General features: G+C 38.3%; 1 pseudogene; it reads right to left on the minus strand.

Annotated features, from left to right (window-relative positions):
• The window catches only part of LOC150008863 (serum paraoxonase/arylesterase 2-like), a 38,986-nt pseudogene extending 22,523 nt beyond the window's left edge, over nucleotides 1–16,463 (minus strand).
• Between the last annotated feature and the right edge of the window lie 251 nt (nucleotides 16,464–16,714).

Genomic DNA, 16,714 nt, shown 5'->3' on the forward strand with positions numbered 1-16,714 from the left:
ACTGTTAAATTTGTCCCACTTTTTTCCCTCATTGCTACCCCTCACCCAGACCACCCCTTCTCCCACGGTCCATCATGACCCCGTTGTCCATGTCCATGGGATATTTATATTAGTTCCTTTGCCTAACCCTTCCCCTACTTATCCCTTTCCTCCCTCCCCCTGCCCCCTGATAACTGTTACTCTGTTCCTTGTTCAATTTTGTTCACTTGTTTGTGTTGTTCATTAGTCTCCTGTATTAGGTGATATCATATGGTATTTTTCTTTCGTTGCCTGGCTCATTTCGCTAACCATAATTCTCTCTAGTTTCATCCATGTTGTTGCAAATGGTAGGCGTTCCTTCTTCCTTTCTGCTGCATATTATTCCATTGCGTAAATGTACCACAGTTTTTTAATCCACTCATCTATAGGTGGGCACTTAGGCTGTTTCCAGCACTTTGCTATTGTAAACAGCGCTGCTCTGAACATAGGGATGCATATGTTCTTTCGAATTGGGGTTTCAATATTCTTTGAGTGTAATCCTAGCAGTGGAATCGCTGTTTCAAAAGGCAGTTCCATTTTTAGTTTTTTGAGGAAATTCCATATTGTCTTCCATAGTGGCTGCACCAATCTGCATTCCCACCAACAGTGCACCAGGGTTCCCATTTCTCGACATCCTTGCCAGCACTTGTTGTTTGTTGATTTGTTGATGATGGCCATTGAGACTGGTGTTAAGTGATATCACATTGTGATTTTTATTTGCATCTTTTTGATGGCTAGTGATGTTGAGCATTCTTTCATATACCTACAAACCCTCTGCATGTCCTCCTTGTAAAAGTGTTTGTTCAGATCCTTTGCACATTTTTTAATTGAGCTATCTGTCTTCTTTATGTTGAGATATGTAAATTCTTTATATATTTTGGAGATCAATCCCTTATCTGAATATCATTGGCAAATATGCTTTTCCATATGGTCGGTTCCCTTTTCATCTTGCTGATGTTTTCTTTTGCTGAGCAGAAACTCTTTAGTTTGATGTAGTCCCATTTGTTTATTTTTTCCTTTATTTCCCTTGCCTTAGGAGATGTATCAGTGAAAATATTGTTACATGGGATATCTGAAATTTTCCTCTCTATGTTTTCCTGTAGCATTTTTATGGTGTCACATCTTATATTTATGTCTTTGATCCATCTTAGTTTATTCTGGTGTGTGGCGTAAGTTGGTGGTCCAGTTTCATATTTTTGCACATCCCTGTGCAGTTATCTGAGCACCATTTGTTGAAGAGGCTCTTCTCATTCCATTTTATGTTCCTTCCCCCTTTGTTGAATATTAGTTGACCATAGAGGCCTGGGTTTATTTCTGAGCTCTCTATTTTGTTCCATTCATCTATATGTCTGTTCTTATGCCAGTACCAGGCTGTTTTGATTACAGTGGCCTTGTAGTATTGTTCGATGTCAGCTATTGTGATTCTTCCTATTGCATTCTACTGACTCAAGATTGCTGTGGCTATTTGGGGTCTTTTTTGGTTCCATATAAATTTTTGAAGTATTTGTCCTAGGTCTGTGAAATACATCGCTGGTATTTTAATAGGGATGAGTTGAACCTATAAATTGCTTTGGGTAGTATGGACATTTTAATGATGTTGATTCTTCCCATCCAGGAACATGGTATATGCTTCCATTTATTTGTATCTTCCTTAATTTCTTTTTTTAGGGTTATGTAGTTTTCTAAGTACAGGTCTTTTACGTCTTTGGTTAAATTTATTCCTAGGTACTTCATTTTTTTGTTGCAATAGTAAATGGGATTTTTTTTTCTAGTTTCTATCTCTGATATTTTATTATTGGTATACAGAAATGCTTTCAATTTCTGAATATTGACTTTGTACCCTCCTATTTTGCCAAATCACTTATTAGATTGAGTAGTTTTTCCGTGGAGTCTATAGGGTTTTCTATGTATACTATCATGTCATTTGCAAATAGTGACAGTTTTACTTCTTTTCCAATTTGGATGCCTTTTATTTCTTTTTCTTCTCTGATTGCTGTGGCCAGAACTTCCAATACTATGTTGAATAGGCATGGAGAGCGTGGACATCCTTGTCTTGATCCTGACCTCAGAGTGAATGCTTTCAGTTTTTGCCCATTGAGTATGATATTGGCTTCAGCTTTCTCATATATGGCCTTTATTGTGTTGAGGTATGCTCCCTCTATTCCTAGTTTGCTGAGTGTTTTCATCATAAATGGATGTTGTACTTTATCAAATGCCTTTTCAGCATCTATTGATATGATAATTGGTTTTTGTCTTTCATTTGGTTTATATGGTGTCTTACATTTATTGATTTGTGAATATTAAACCATCCTTGCATTCCTGGGATGAATCTTACTTGATCATGACGTATGATCTTTTTAATGTGTTGCTGGATCCTGTTTGCCAATATTCTGTTGAGGATTTTTCCATCTATGTTCATCAGTGATATTGGCCTGTAGTTTACTTTCTTTGTTGTGTCTTGACCTGATTTTGGAATTAGGGTAATACTGGCTTCATAGGAAGAGTTTGGGAGTTTTCCCTATTCTTGGATTTTTGGAATAGTTCAAGAAAGGTAGGAATTAGTTCTTCCCTAAATGTTTTGTAAAATTCACTCGTGAAGCCATCCAGTCCAGGGCTATTGTGTGCTAGGAGTTTTTTGATTACTGTTCCAATTTCACTCTTTGTTATCAGTCTGTTCAGGCTTTCTGCTTCTTCTTGATTTAGTTTTGTAAGATTATATGTTTCAATAAATTTGTCCATTTCATCTATATTGTCAAATTTCTTGCCATATAGTTGTTTGTAGTATTTTCTTACAATCTTTGTATTTCTGTGATATCAGTTGTGATTTCTTCTCTTTTGTTTCTGATTTTGTTTATTTGGTTCCTCTCTTTTTTTCTCTATGAGCCTGGCTAAAGGCTTGTTGATTTTGTTTATTTTTTAAAAGAACCAGGTCCTACTTTTGTTGATCTTTTAAATCGTTTGTTTAGTTTTTGCCATTTAATTATGCTTTGATTTTGATGATTTTCTTCCTTCTCCTCACTCTGGGCTTTGTTCGTTGTTGTTCTAGTTTTAGTAGTTGTAGGGTTAGGTTTTTTATTTGGGATTTTCTATCCTTTCTAGGTAGGCCTGTATTGCTATGAACTTTCCTCTCAGGACAGGCTTTTGCTGTGTCCTATAGGTTTTGGGCTGTTGTGTGCTCATTATCATTTGTTTTCATAAATTTTTAGATTTTTCCTTGATGTCATTGTTAACTGATTCAGTATTTAATTGCATGTTATTCATTCTCCATGAGTTTGAGTGTCTTTGAGTTTTTTCCTTGAGGTTGATTTCTAGTTTCAAGGCATTGTGGTCTTTGAAGATGCTTGATATAATTTCGATTTTCTTGAATTTGTTCAGGCTTGTTTTGCGTCCTACCATGTGATCTATCTCTGAAAATGTCCCACATGCATTCAAGAAGAATGTATATTTTGCTTCTTTGGGGTGAAAAATTCTATATATATCAATTAAGTCAATTTTGTTTAGTATGTTGTTCAATGCCTCAATATTCTTGGTGTTTCTTTGCTTCAAAGATCTGTCCATTATTGACAATGGGATATTAAAGTCTCCTACTATGAGTGTGTTGCTGTTGATATATTTTTTGTAGCCTTCCAATATTTTTCTTATATATTTCAGTGCACCTATATTGGGTGCTTATATGTTTACCAAGGTTATATCTTCTTGATGTGTTGTTCCCTTAAGTATTATAAAATGTCTTTCTTTGTCTCTCTTTATGGGCTTTGCTGTGAAATCTGTTTTGTCTGATATAAGTATTGCTACTCTAGCTTTTTTTTTCATGTTTGTTTGCTTGAAATAGTTTTTTCCATCCCTTCACTTTCAGTTTGTGTAAATCTTTTGTTTTGAGGTATGTCTCTTGTAGACAGTATATATGTGGGTCATGCTCTTATATCCATTTCGCTACCCTATGTCTTTTGATTGGAACATTTAATCCATTTACATTTAAGGTTATTATTGACAGGTATTTATTCATTTCCTTTTGTTCCTGTGTTCCTCTCCCTTTCTCTTTTCCTTCTTTTCCTTACAGCATTTTCTTTAGCATCTCTTGCAATGCTAGTTTGGTGGAGATGTATTCTTTTAGCCTTTCTTTGGGAAACTCCTTATATCACCTTCCATTTTGAAAGAGATCCTTGCTGAGTAGAGTAGTCTTGGTTGTAGGCCTTTGTTTTTCATAATTTAATTTTTCCCATTCCCTATGGCTTGTAGTGTTTCTGTTGAGAAATCAGTTGATTGTCTTATCAGAGCTCCCTTGTATGTTATTTGCTGTTTTTCTGTTGTTGCTTTTAGGGTTTTCTTTTTGTCTTTGAAGGTTGCCATTATTATTATTATGTGCCTTGGAGTAGGCCTTTTTGGGTTCATCTTCATTAGGACCCTCTCTGCTTCCTGGACTTGCATGACTTTTTCTCTCTTCAAGTTAGGAAAATATTCTGTCATTGCTTTTTCAGTGAAGTTTTCTATTCCTTGCTCCTCCTCTTCTCCTTCTAGTACCCCTATGATTCTATTGTTGTTCAGTCTCGTGTTGTCCTGCAGTTCTCTTAAACCCTATTCACTTTTTTTTATGTCTTTTTTCATTTTGTTACATTGTTTGGGAATTTTTTTCTACATTGTCCTCTAACTCACTGATCCAATCCTCTGCTCCATTTAGCCTGCTTTTGATTGATTCTACTGTGTTCCTCAGTTCAGAAATTGTATTCTTCATTTCTTTCTGGTTCCTATTCATAGTTTTTGTTTCCTTTTTTATGCTGGTATAGTTCTCAGTAAGGTCCTTGTAGCTTCCCTGGAGTTCTTTATAGTTCCCCTGGAGTTTGTTATGGTTTTCTTTGAGTTTGTTGAGTTCATTGAGCTTCCTCATTACTATTGTTTTGAATTCCATGTCTGATAGCTTGCTTGCTTCTCTATCACCTATCCCTCCTTCTGGGAATCCCTGCTTTCTTTTTGGTGGAGTGTTGTTTCTGTTTGTTGGGGTGTTATTTCACCTCTCTATTTTGGGCACTGGTCTTGTTTCTGGTTTCTAGATTGATCTGCTTTTATTTTCTACCTATATGGTGTGACCTTTTTGTATACAGTTGTTGTACTGCTGCATCCCGCTGATGCCACTTGGAGGATACCTGTCTGCTTAAGTGATTTCTCCCGTAGCACTTGGGATGGTTCTGTACTGGGACCTAGTCTGCTGGTCTCCCAGCTCTTTCTCAGGAGTCAGCACCCAAAACTTATTACAAAGTGCCTCTAGTTCATTTCACTGTCTTTTGACCTCAGCCAGAGGCAAGTGCATTCCCTCAGAAAGGTCAGGGGAGGGTTGACCTGTTGAGCACCAGGGCAGGCAGGTCCAAGGCAGACTGGTTGCTCTCCTGTTCTGGCAGAGGGGGAGGTCTCTACTCACCTGTGGGCAGGATTGTTGTGGGCCTATTGGGATGGCTAGCACATAGGTTTCATGCCTGTTGGGGTAGGTCCAGGTGGCACCTGTGCCCGTTTGTGCCAGTTGGTGCGTTGGTTTTGTGCCCGTTGTGGCAGGGCCATGGGCACTTGTGTGCAGTGGCGGTGGGTGCCTATGCACGGCAGCCAGCCCGGTGGTCTTGTGCCCACTGGGGCGTGCCTGAGTGGCACCTGGACGCAGCAGCCAGTGCATTTGTTTGGTGCCTTTTCGGGCGGGCCGGGGGTGCTTATGTGTGGTGGCCTGTGCACTAGCCTCCTGCCCACTGGGGTGCACGTGGTGAGTTGATTTTCTGCCTGTGGGGGTGGGGCCACAGGCATGTGAGCATGGTGGAGGTGGGCATCTGTGCCTGGGGGCTGGTGCACTTATTTTGTGCCTGTTGGGGCGGACCCGAGGGGCACCTGGTCATGGCAGCCAGCGAGTTGGTTGCGCCCCTGAGCAGGTTGACTGGGGCACCTCCATATGTGTGCTCGTGTGACCCAGGGGGAGGGTTGGGGAGTGGGCGAGTGTGCTTCTGCACCTGCACTCCTCAAGAATCTCGTCTCACCCCTAGCCTTTCCTCCTCTCTCTATAAAAAACAAAAGAGAAAAAGAAAAATGAAAATCACATTCATACATACACAGCAGTACACTGTTTCTTGCCTCTCAGTGCCAGATGCTACCTGGCCCACTCCTGGCTCTGCCAGTAGGCAGAGACCTGCTCTCCTCCTGATTCCTCTCTGAGGAAACCTGGGGTCACTAAAATGTCTTTGTGTACTGCCAACCACAGCTTGTGAAGCCAACCCAGTCAGAAATCCCATCTCGTCCCTTTCTCCTCCGCTATCCTTGCCAAACAGATTACTCCAAGATGGACTTCTCTGATCCAGCAGTGCCAAGGCTCAACTCCTGCCAGTATCCAGAGGTTAACTGAGATGTCCTGTCTGAAATTAGTCCAAACTACAGACAGGTCTTGGGAGCAAGAAAGTGCAGCCTCTTCTCACTCCTCTGCCATCTTCTTCACCCTAAACAAAGTTTTAGTAATATGAGTTTGAAATATGTTTTTAACATAATATTTTTTCTCACCAAAATAGTTTTTTTTTCTCATTACCTAGCTTAGTAAATGTGCAGGAGTCATCTAGTAACACAAGCTAGAAAACTTAGACTCATTCAGAGTCCTATTTTTTAATATTTCCTACACTAATCAGTGGTCAAATCTTGTGGTTTAAATATACCCAGATGGATTTTTGGTCAAGATTGTGGCATAGGCAGATGTGGCTCACCTCTTTTCACAAACACATCAAAATTACAACTAAAATGTAGAACAACCATCACTCATCAAGTTGAATGGAAGTCTGACAAGTACAAAATTAAAGAAACCACATCTATCCAGTTTGGTAGGAGGGACACAGATGCTGAATGGGCTGGTCCATTATCTATGTGTGGTGGATAAAAATTGGGGAGGGATATTTTAGGAGTGAGAAGTCCCAGCCCTACACCAGGCCTCCCAGCGCAGGGTTCTAATGCCAGGAAGGTAGGTTCCCACAAGTTCTGGCTGCAAAAACCAGCAGGGATTGAGTTGGTGGAAGAAACTACTGAAGCCCTAAACAGTTCATCTTAAAGAGCTAATACATGAATTTACATAATCAGACTCACTTCCTCTAGCTCCAGTACTGGGGTAGCACTTAAAAGGCACCAGTGGCATACAGGGAGGAACTTAAGATTCTAACATCAAGGCAAGCAGAGGCCATGGCGCCTTTTCTAAATCCTCCTCCCAAAGAGCTAGCAAGCTGGTGCTGTATCTGAGATTCCATCAACCTGGCTAACATTGTTTGACCTGCCTTGGAGATCCCCAGAGACTGCCCCACCCAAATTACAGGCCAACCCATGCTGCTTATCCATATCAATTGCTTGTTTTGGCTCATGCTTCACAACTTCCTAAATCCTCTCAAGCAACAGCTGTCCTCAATGAGTCCCAGACCCAGCACTAGCAGCAGCCAGCCTAGATTCACAGCTTGGCTTTGCCTGGGAATCTCCAATCTCAGCATAGGTAGCAGACATCTCAGTCTGTTCTATAGCTCATGCAGGGTGGCCCTAGGCAGAACACAGGTGGGGGCTGACCTTGGCCTGCACCACTGGGAAATCCCAGAGGCTGCATACCCAGTGTACAGCTACAGACAACATCAGAACACCACCACCTTGCCCTTTGCACAGCTGATTCTCCATAGAGGACAGTAATTGGTGGTCAGTGTTCACAGCCAATCCTTGCAGCTGACTAGCCTGGGTAAATCCCTCCCATTGACCTGCCAACAGCAAACAAGTTTCAAGTACAAGAAGAGGGTGTACTCAGCCGACACAAAGGGCACGCTTCGAGTACCCAGCTTGGGTGATAGAGGAGGCTGTGCCACTGTACCCTACAGGACACCTAATATATTAGGCCACACTACCCAGACGCTACCTAATACATAGAAACAAACACAGGAGGCTGCCAAATGAGGATGCTGGAAGAACAGATCAAATCTACAGAAAAAGAGCTAAATAAAATAGAGATAAGCAACCTACCAGATGCAGAGTCAGAAACACTGGTTATGTCAATGCTCAATGAACTTAGTGAGGACCTCAGCAACATAAAAAAAGACCCAGTAAGGAACAAGGGATACACTAATTAAAAAAGAACAATTTACATGGAAACAACAGTAGAGTGGATGACTGTCTCCCAATGATTTAGGACATAAGGAAGCAAACACAACACCACCACCACCACCAACAACAAAAAAAAACAATGAATCAGAACAACAGCAAGAAAAAGGAATCCAAAAAGTGAGGATATTATAAGCAGCCTCTGGGACAACTTTAAGAGGTCCAACATTCACATAATAAGGGTGCCAGAAGTAGAAGAGAAAGAAAAAATAATTGAAAATCTATTTGAAAAATAATGAAATAAAATTTATCTAATTTGATGAAGAAAATAGACATGCAATAGACTTTTAAAAAATTTTTCAGTTAGTCTTTAAAATAACTCTAACTGTTTAATATTAAACAACAATGTAAGTAAAAATCATCCAAACATGTTATCTCTCAGTAATTCTGAACAATCACAGTCATCGCACTTTTGGCATAAAGGTCACTCATATTTTAAGGAAACAGATCTACCCTGTTACTGTGGAATTCATCTCTGGAAATTGGAAGGAAGAGTTAAGGCTTATTTTGTGCAAAGTGTATTCATTTTACCAAAAGCAGCTTTCTTCTCTCTCCTTAACTTGGCATTTTAAAAAATTGTTCATTTTCCTTTTATGTAAAATGTGCTACAAGAACTGAAGGGCCTACCCTTACTTAAATAAAATTAACTATACAAGTCATACATTCTTGGCTCAAGTTGGCTGGTTAAATTCCCTCAGAATTAGCAATTCACAGAAAATGAATGTTAAGAGAAGTTAGCATGCTTGCATACCAAAGGTACAATTCAGAACTCACAATACAGGGCTCTGTGGTACAAAGTGCCTATAAGCAGCTTCCTATCATACAGGGAAGCCTATAACTTCCCTGGAGAACAGATCCATTGCTGGCATAAACTGTTGTCACTGTATGCTTCTCTGATAGAATATTCTGGATATGGAGAACCTCTGATGAAGGAGGATTGTTTGGATCATAAATGAAGAGCATCTGGCTATTAGGATGACAGCCTACCAAGATGTCCCTCGAGGAAGGATTAATAGATAAATTATCCACCAGTATGTACAACTTGAGTACTTTCAGTTGAGTTAAATTCATATTGGGATGTTTTTCCAAAACATGAATTTCATTAGCCAATGTATTAGCAACATAGATGTACTTTTTATCAGGTGAAATGTTGATCCCATTTGCTGAATCAAATCCTTATGCTACCACTTATACCTTAATTTGGACTATAGTAAACAACATTTGTCCAGTGTGAATTCAAGTACGTTTCCAAATACTTTAAGAAAGGATCAGAGAAATAGTGGTCATTGGTGGCATAGAAATGTGCAGGACCAACAGCTATGATATCATTCACACTTGGAAGAAGCTTATGTTTGATTATTTTTAGATGCAGAAGAAAATTATCTTCTCCAAATTTAAAAAATTCCACTATATTCTTGAATTCTGGGTGGTTTACAACAAAGAGATAAACTGTGTCAATGTCTATGAAAGTGCTGATACCATGTGGGTTAAATGAAGCCAAATTAAACCCATGGCTAATTCTTAACTCCAATGCCCTCAGGTTTTAATCTTCTAGATCCATTAGCAGTATTCCTCCAGGCTTATCTGGTGCAAAACTGTGGATTCCTGAACATTTTAGACCCACACTAAAGAAAGCCAGACCATTGGAAAGTATATCAATATCCTCAGTGCCAGCTTTGATGCCTTTAATCAGATGGAAGTTCAGAAGGTCTACAGATTCTCCTTCACTGGAAGCTTTAAGTCAATTCCTGAGCAACAGGAGCCTCTCGCCCACCCTCTCATCCAGGAAGCACAGAGAGTCCAAATAAGATGGATACAAAGAGGCCCACTCCAAAACACATCGTAATTCAAGTGCCAAAGATTAAAGATAAAGAGAGAATCTTAAAAGCAGCAAGACATAAGAAGTTGGTTACTTACAGGGTAATTCCCATAAGACTGTCATCTGATTTCTCAAAAGAAACTGCAGGCTAGAAAGGATTGGCAAGAAATATTTAAAGTCATGAGAAGCAAGGACCTATAGCCAAGATTGCTCTACCCAGCAAAGCTATGATTTAGAATTGAAGGGAAGATAAAGAGCTTCCCAGACAGGAAAAATCTAAAGTTCATCATCATCAAACCACTAATATATGAAGTGTTAAAGGGACTTATTTAAGAAAAATACGAAATTCAAAACTATGAACAATGAAATGGCATAAAATACAAAGCTATCAACTATTTATTTATTTATTTATTTATTTATTTATTTATTGCAACAGGGTTAAAAGGCATCATTCAATCCATAACCACTAGATGACAAAAGGCAGGGATTAATTTTTCAATGTTCCACACTAGGGGGAAAAAAAAGCTTCTTTGGAGGAAGGTGTGCAAGGTATGTCACACCTGTTCAAAACCCTTTTGCCCACTATACTTAATTTGGACTAAGGGGAATATTTTAGGTTTCCCCCCTCTCAGACCTCTAGGCCCTTTCTGTCCAAGCCTCTAGGATAGAAAAAAGAAACTAGTTTTAAAGTGAAGCCCACAGACCACTCCATGCTTCACCAACCCAGCCACTTAGTTCAGCTAAACCACAGAGTCTCAGGAGGCAGAAATACAGACAGGATTAAGTGTGGCTTCTACATACAGACAATCACTCAGGTAATGAGATCATAGGTTTATGCCCTATGAAAATAGAACACACATGTTAATTTACAGAACATAACCCACACACAAGTCTCTAAATCTGTGAGACTGTCTTATTGGGAAGACATCCAATTGCAAAGCATTTGACATTCTTCTTGCCTGTAAATTAAGCATCTTTGATGATGTCACAGACCTAGTTTCACTTTCAAATGAAAACAAACTTTAAGTGAAAATAAACTTCAGACAGCTGCACTGCTTTATAGTCTACCGCAGAGCATTGTGATTTTCCTTGAATTGCAATTTTTCTCCTTAAGATTACCCTTCTTGTCATTAAAGGGACTGCATTAAGTCCAGTTTTAATTTATCATGTTCATTTGCATAAACACAACAAGAGCAGCAAATGATCACATATGATCTTTACATCTGCTTTGCTGGAACTTACGCAAGGAACATTTAGGGTTACTTTCAGTCTGCCCTTCAGAGCACAGAAGCTGAGCCACATACCTGCCAATCAGCCTTGCTTGTGAACAGTTGTCTTCTCCAAGTCCTTCAGGTTTTCCATTGTGCCTTAAGGTTCCTTCTAGCCATCTTTCAGGAAAGCAAGCTTTGTTCCTTCCCTGGAAAGACTGCCATGAATCGCCCAACCACCCAAGGTACCAGGCCATTTTTCTTGTGGGCTTTTATTACCTTCAAAAGTCAAGCCCAGTGCCTCAAGGCTTTTTGGTAACAACCAGAGCCCACGCATGCCTCCTTTAGGCATGACATTCCAGTCAAAGTCTTGGTTAACAAAACCTCTATTAACAACTGGTCTTATTAGTTTTATGCAAAGAACCTTATGCCATTACTTAATTGTTCAGAATGCCAAATTCTGGAGGGCTCAGGTAGGGAGAAAAATATACAATGGGAAGGAAAATTCTTGTTCTTCTAATATTCACTAAAATTGCATTTCTATACTTTACATTTTCTTTTGTTCACTTTCCTACATGTGAGGTTTTTCTTGTGGGGGAGGGGGTGGGGAAGGGGGGATTTGCTGGCTCATTTATTAATTTATTTTTCTTTCTTTTTTTTCCTCTCACAATTTTTTTTCTTATATTACAGCTGTCCCACTTTTTTCCCTCTTGCTTCCCTGCACCCTGCCCACCCCTTCTCCCACAGTCAGCCCCCACCCAGTTATTCATGTCCATGGGTCACTTATACAGGTTCTTTGACTAGACCCTTCCCCTTCTTACCCTCTTCTCTCCCTCCCCACTCTCCCCTTGTCACTGTTAGTCTACTCCTTGTTTACATGCCTCTCATTCAGTTTTGCTCATTTATTTGTGTTGTTCATTAGTCTCTTGTATTAAGTGATATTATATGGTATTTTTCTTTCATTGCCTGGCTTATTTCGCTAAGCATAATTCTCTCTAGTTCCATCCCTGTTGTTACAAATGGTAGAAGTTCCTTCTTTCTTTCTGCTACATAGTACTCCATGGTATAAATGTACCACAGTTTTTTGATCTGCTCATCTATAGATGGGCACTTAGGCTACTTCTAGCATTTGACTGTTGTGAATAATACTGCTATGAACATAATGGGGCATAGGTTCTTTTGAATTGGTGTTTCAGGATTCTTCAGATATAATCCTAGTAATGGAATTGCTGGTTCAAAAGGCAGTTTCATTTTTAGTTTTTTAGGAAATTCCATACTTTTTTCCATAATAGCTGCACCAGTCTCATTCCCACTAGTGGTGCACTAGGGTTCCTTTCCTCTGCATTCTCACCAGCACATGGTGTTTATTGATTTGTTGATGATGGCCATTCTGACTGGTGTAAGTGGTATCTCATTGTGGTTTTTATTTGAATCTCTCTGGTGGCTAGTCATGTTGAGCATTCTTTCATATGTCTGTGGACCCTCTGTATGTCCTCTTTGGAGAAGTGTTTGTTCAGGTCCTTAGCCCATTTTTTAATAGGTTTGTATGTATTCTTGGTGTTGAGTCATATAAGTTCTTTAGCTATGTATTTGGGGGAAAATACCCAGAAAAAAAGATTTTTAAAAGAAGCTAATTATTCTTGGGTGCAGACAGCATTCTATTCTTTCACCTAGTTACATAAATGCTGATTTTCTAATAGTTCATCAAACTATTCATTTTTACAATTTTATGTATTTGTGTTATATTTCACAATAAAAATGTGGGACAAAGTGTGGGAATGATAAATTTAAAAAGCATTTCCATAAAATATCCAGCCACATAACATGAAATGTAGAGACATTTATTGAACAAGATACAAGAAACGTTGTACATAGGACAATGATGCCTCAGTCCCCTTCAAACTAGGCACCTTGGGACCTCACATAGTTCTCCCAATCACCATCAGCTGCCCTGTCATCTTTCCCTGAATCTCACTAACAGTCTGAAATCTCTTCCATTTCAAAGGTGATTTTAGTTTTGGGAAAAGTCAGAGGTCTCAGGGCACCAAATCTAGGCAGTAGCAGGGCTGAGTCATCTTGGTGATTTGATGTTTCACACACACACACACACACACACACAAAAAAAAAAAAAAAAAAAAAAACTGCACGGGATGTGATGCATGAGCGGGCACATTGTGTGCTGAAGCTGCCAATCACAAGTTACCCATAGCTTCAGCCTTCTGAATCATCTGAATAGTTTCTGTGGAGGAATGTTCAAAAAGCTTAACACAAAATTTGATGCAGATTTGTTGCTTTATTCACTCAGTTATTTTGAATATGATGACCACACAGCACACATGCTCACTCAATGGTGTTTACCACCCCCACTGACTAGTACAATAAAGTCATTATTGTTCACTCATGTGCCTTCCAGTCCACTTTCCTTGGCTGCCAGGTTACATCGATGTCACTTTAACCATTCTTGTTGTAATAACAATGGCTGGAATTTTTTTGGACAGACCTCACATATGGATGATTCCAACAGCTTTAATTTACTGAGCACCCATGATCAAAAAGTGTGTAAGTTCCTATATCTCTGATATATCTAATTATACAAAGTTGGTATTATTATCCCTACCTGAGGTTCATAAAGTTTCATTAGACTGATTAAATCACTTTTCTAAGTATTCGAGCTGGAATTAAACCTCTGTCTATATCCAGTTTTTTGCAACTATTACATACTATATTAATTCTTAGATTAATACAGTGCAATCTATCTCTTCAATCCTGGTACCATACCCCTGTGTTATAATTATATTATTATCTCATATCCATTTTTATATAATCTTAACAAGTTTTCCTGTTTCACTGTTGTCAAAATTTTCTTACTCCTATCTATTTAAATCTGCTGACAAGTCATTAGTAAAAGACAAATTTGATCACACTACCCCTCCATGAAAAATCATCCTCATTTTCTACAAGATGCAATTTCCTAGAAGTCATAGGCCCTCCCAAATATCTATGTACTTCACTAGATTCTTATTTATCAGATTCATATCTCCAACTGCACCTCCAAGACACACACACTCTTCATGCTCCAATAAAATTAAACAATAGACAGGTCTGAAATGCATGTAATTTCTTTATATTTACATACACCATATTCAAATCTCCTTTGAGATAGCTCTTGCATTTTTTCTTAAACTATGAACTCAATCCAGAAATCTTTCCCTTCTTCCTTTTCCCCTTATCTTAGTCTGACTTACGTATCTCTCCCCTCCGTACATACTTTTATGTGGGAATATGTTATAATTATCAGTTTGATTCTTTTTAGGTATTGTATACAACATAACTTTCAGAATATATTTCTAAAAGACTATGGCCTTATCAAATTCTTCAGATTTTAACGAAAGAATAGTTACCACTTCTGAAATAGCCTAAGTCAGTTTATAAGCAGTGAGGAGGGTCATATTTTCAAATTCCCAGTTTGATGACATGTAGTTCAACTAATATTTCCTTAGTTGGCTTATAAATAAACATTGCTATGAAAGAATTGTACATTATTATTTGTATCATGTTGAAAATAAACTATTTTTTACCAAATTAAAATATGCATTAGGATGCTGAGTAGAAAACAATGTGGGGAAACAATGATTTTTGCTATGTGTAAAGAAATATTATATGTGATTCAAAAAAGCAAATGTATTTATGTGTATTAGTCTGAATATCAAACTCATAAGGTTAAATTAATCTGGTGTTTGTGTTGCTAGGGAAGGTATATTCAGTCACTTACTCAACAGATAGTAAAGAGTTGCCCAGATGAGGAGGAGAGGGAAACACAGCACATTTGTGGGCACAATACTAGATGTGAAATACATGGCCTGCTGGACCAGATAGGTGAAGAGGCTGGGAGTACACAGTAGACAATGGGGACAGACCACAGGAAGCAGTATAAATCTGAAGAGCTTTGTGCACCATCATCAGAAGATTTGAAGCTATCTTGAAAGTATTCTACTCCACTGAAGAGTTTTAAACAAGAAATGTCACAAATGGATTATAATCTTAGGAATATTACTCTAGCACCATCATGAAATTTAGATGTAAATAGACTAATTGCATAGGATTTCTGCAGGGTATAAATGAGTGGTAGGAAGGCAAGATTAGAGGTTAGTTAAGGGTGCCTGGAGTTGACGCATGGTGAGAGGTATGGAATCAACAGAATGAGAGTTTCTGCAGGGGTTGATTATTGATATAGTATTAGTTTCCTATTGCTATTGTATTACATTACAACAAACACAGTGAATTAAAATAACACAGTTATTTTACAGTTCTGGAGGTCAAAGCTAGAAATCAATTTTATTGGTCTAAACTCAAATTGACAGAGGACTGTGTTCCTTTGGGAATTTCTAAGAGAAAATCTGTTTCCTTATTATTATTATTTTTTTTCAGTGCCTAGAGACCTCATAAATTTATTGACTCATGGCCCCTCCCTCCATCTTCAAAGCTACCGGTAGCAGCATAGAAACTTCAAAACCCTCTCTCTCTGGCCTCTGCATTATGGTCCTGCCCTCTGATTACATTGTACTTACCAGGAAATTCTCAAAATCCTTAACTAAATTACATTTTCAAAACTCTCTTTTGCCATATAAGGTAACATTTTCAGTTTTCAAGGATTGGTGTATGGACATTTTTGTTGAGGGGGGCAATATTCTACCACAATACTTATCTACCTCAATAATGAATGAAAGGTGGAATTTCAGACTGACATTCATGTATTAGTCTTGGAGGTACCAATGATCAGTAATACTATTCTCTGATACAAAAAATAAAAGAAAATGAGAGAGATGAAGGAGAGGGAATGAGTTTATTTGTAGATTAAAATTTTGAATTTTGAGTTATTTCATTGTTTGACATCATATAATTAACCAGAAGCAAGTTGGTCATATGCATTAAAAGCTTAGGGGAGGAGATTTGGAAAGATACATTGATTTAAGAGTCATGAATATTTAAATGAATGGTGAGAATCCTACTTCAGGCTCTTAAAGAGTAACTTGTTCTGAACTACGTCTTCTGTGGACAGCTATAAAATTTGACCAATCTATAAGGCAGTGGTTTTTAGGCATTATATAAATATTGAAAAATATTTGAATTTTCCCAGTTTAATAAAATGCACTAACTCTCAGATCCCAGAAAGCTAGTGAGTACTGAGAAAGGTAAACAGGAAGAAAGGGGCTTGGGTTGCACAGGTTTGTGAATAAATAAAAATTCAGCAAATGAAGACTTACCTTTGTATACCTCATTGTATGTAATATTTATTTTAAAAACTCTGAATATTGAACTTTCATTAATAATGTACATGCTGTAATATTAGGGAAAAGTGAACAAATGACTGTGATACATTTTGATCTCTGCAGTTTACTTTGGATGGACAAAAGGGTTGAGACATAAATAGATATGTAATAAAATGAATATAGTAAAATGTTGGTAGTTGAATGTAGATAGGTTGTATTTGAGAGTTCACTACACCACTCTTTCAAGATGGCTGTATGCT

Source organism: Furipterus horrens, unplaced genomic scaffold, assembly GCF_987537825.1.
Source record: "Furipterus horrens unplaced genomic scaffold, mFurHor1.1.pri manual_scaffold_5, whole genome shotgun sequence".
In the NCBI taxonomy this organism is placed as follows: Eukaryota; Metazoa; Chordata; class Mammalia; order Chiroptera; family Furipteridae; genus Furipterus; species Furipterus horrens.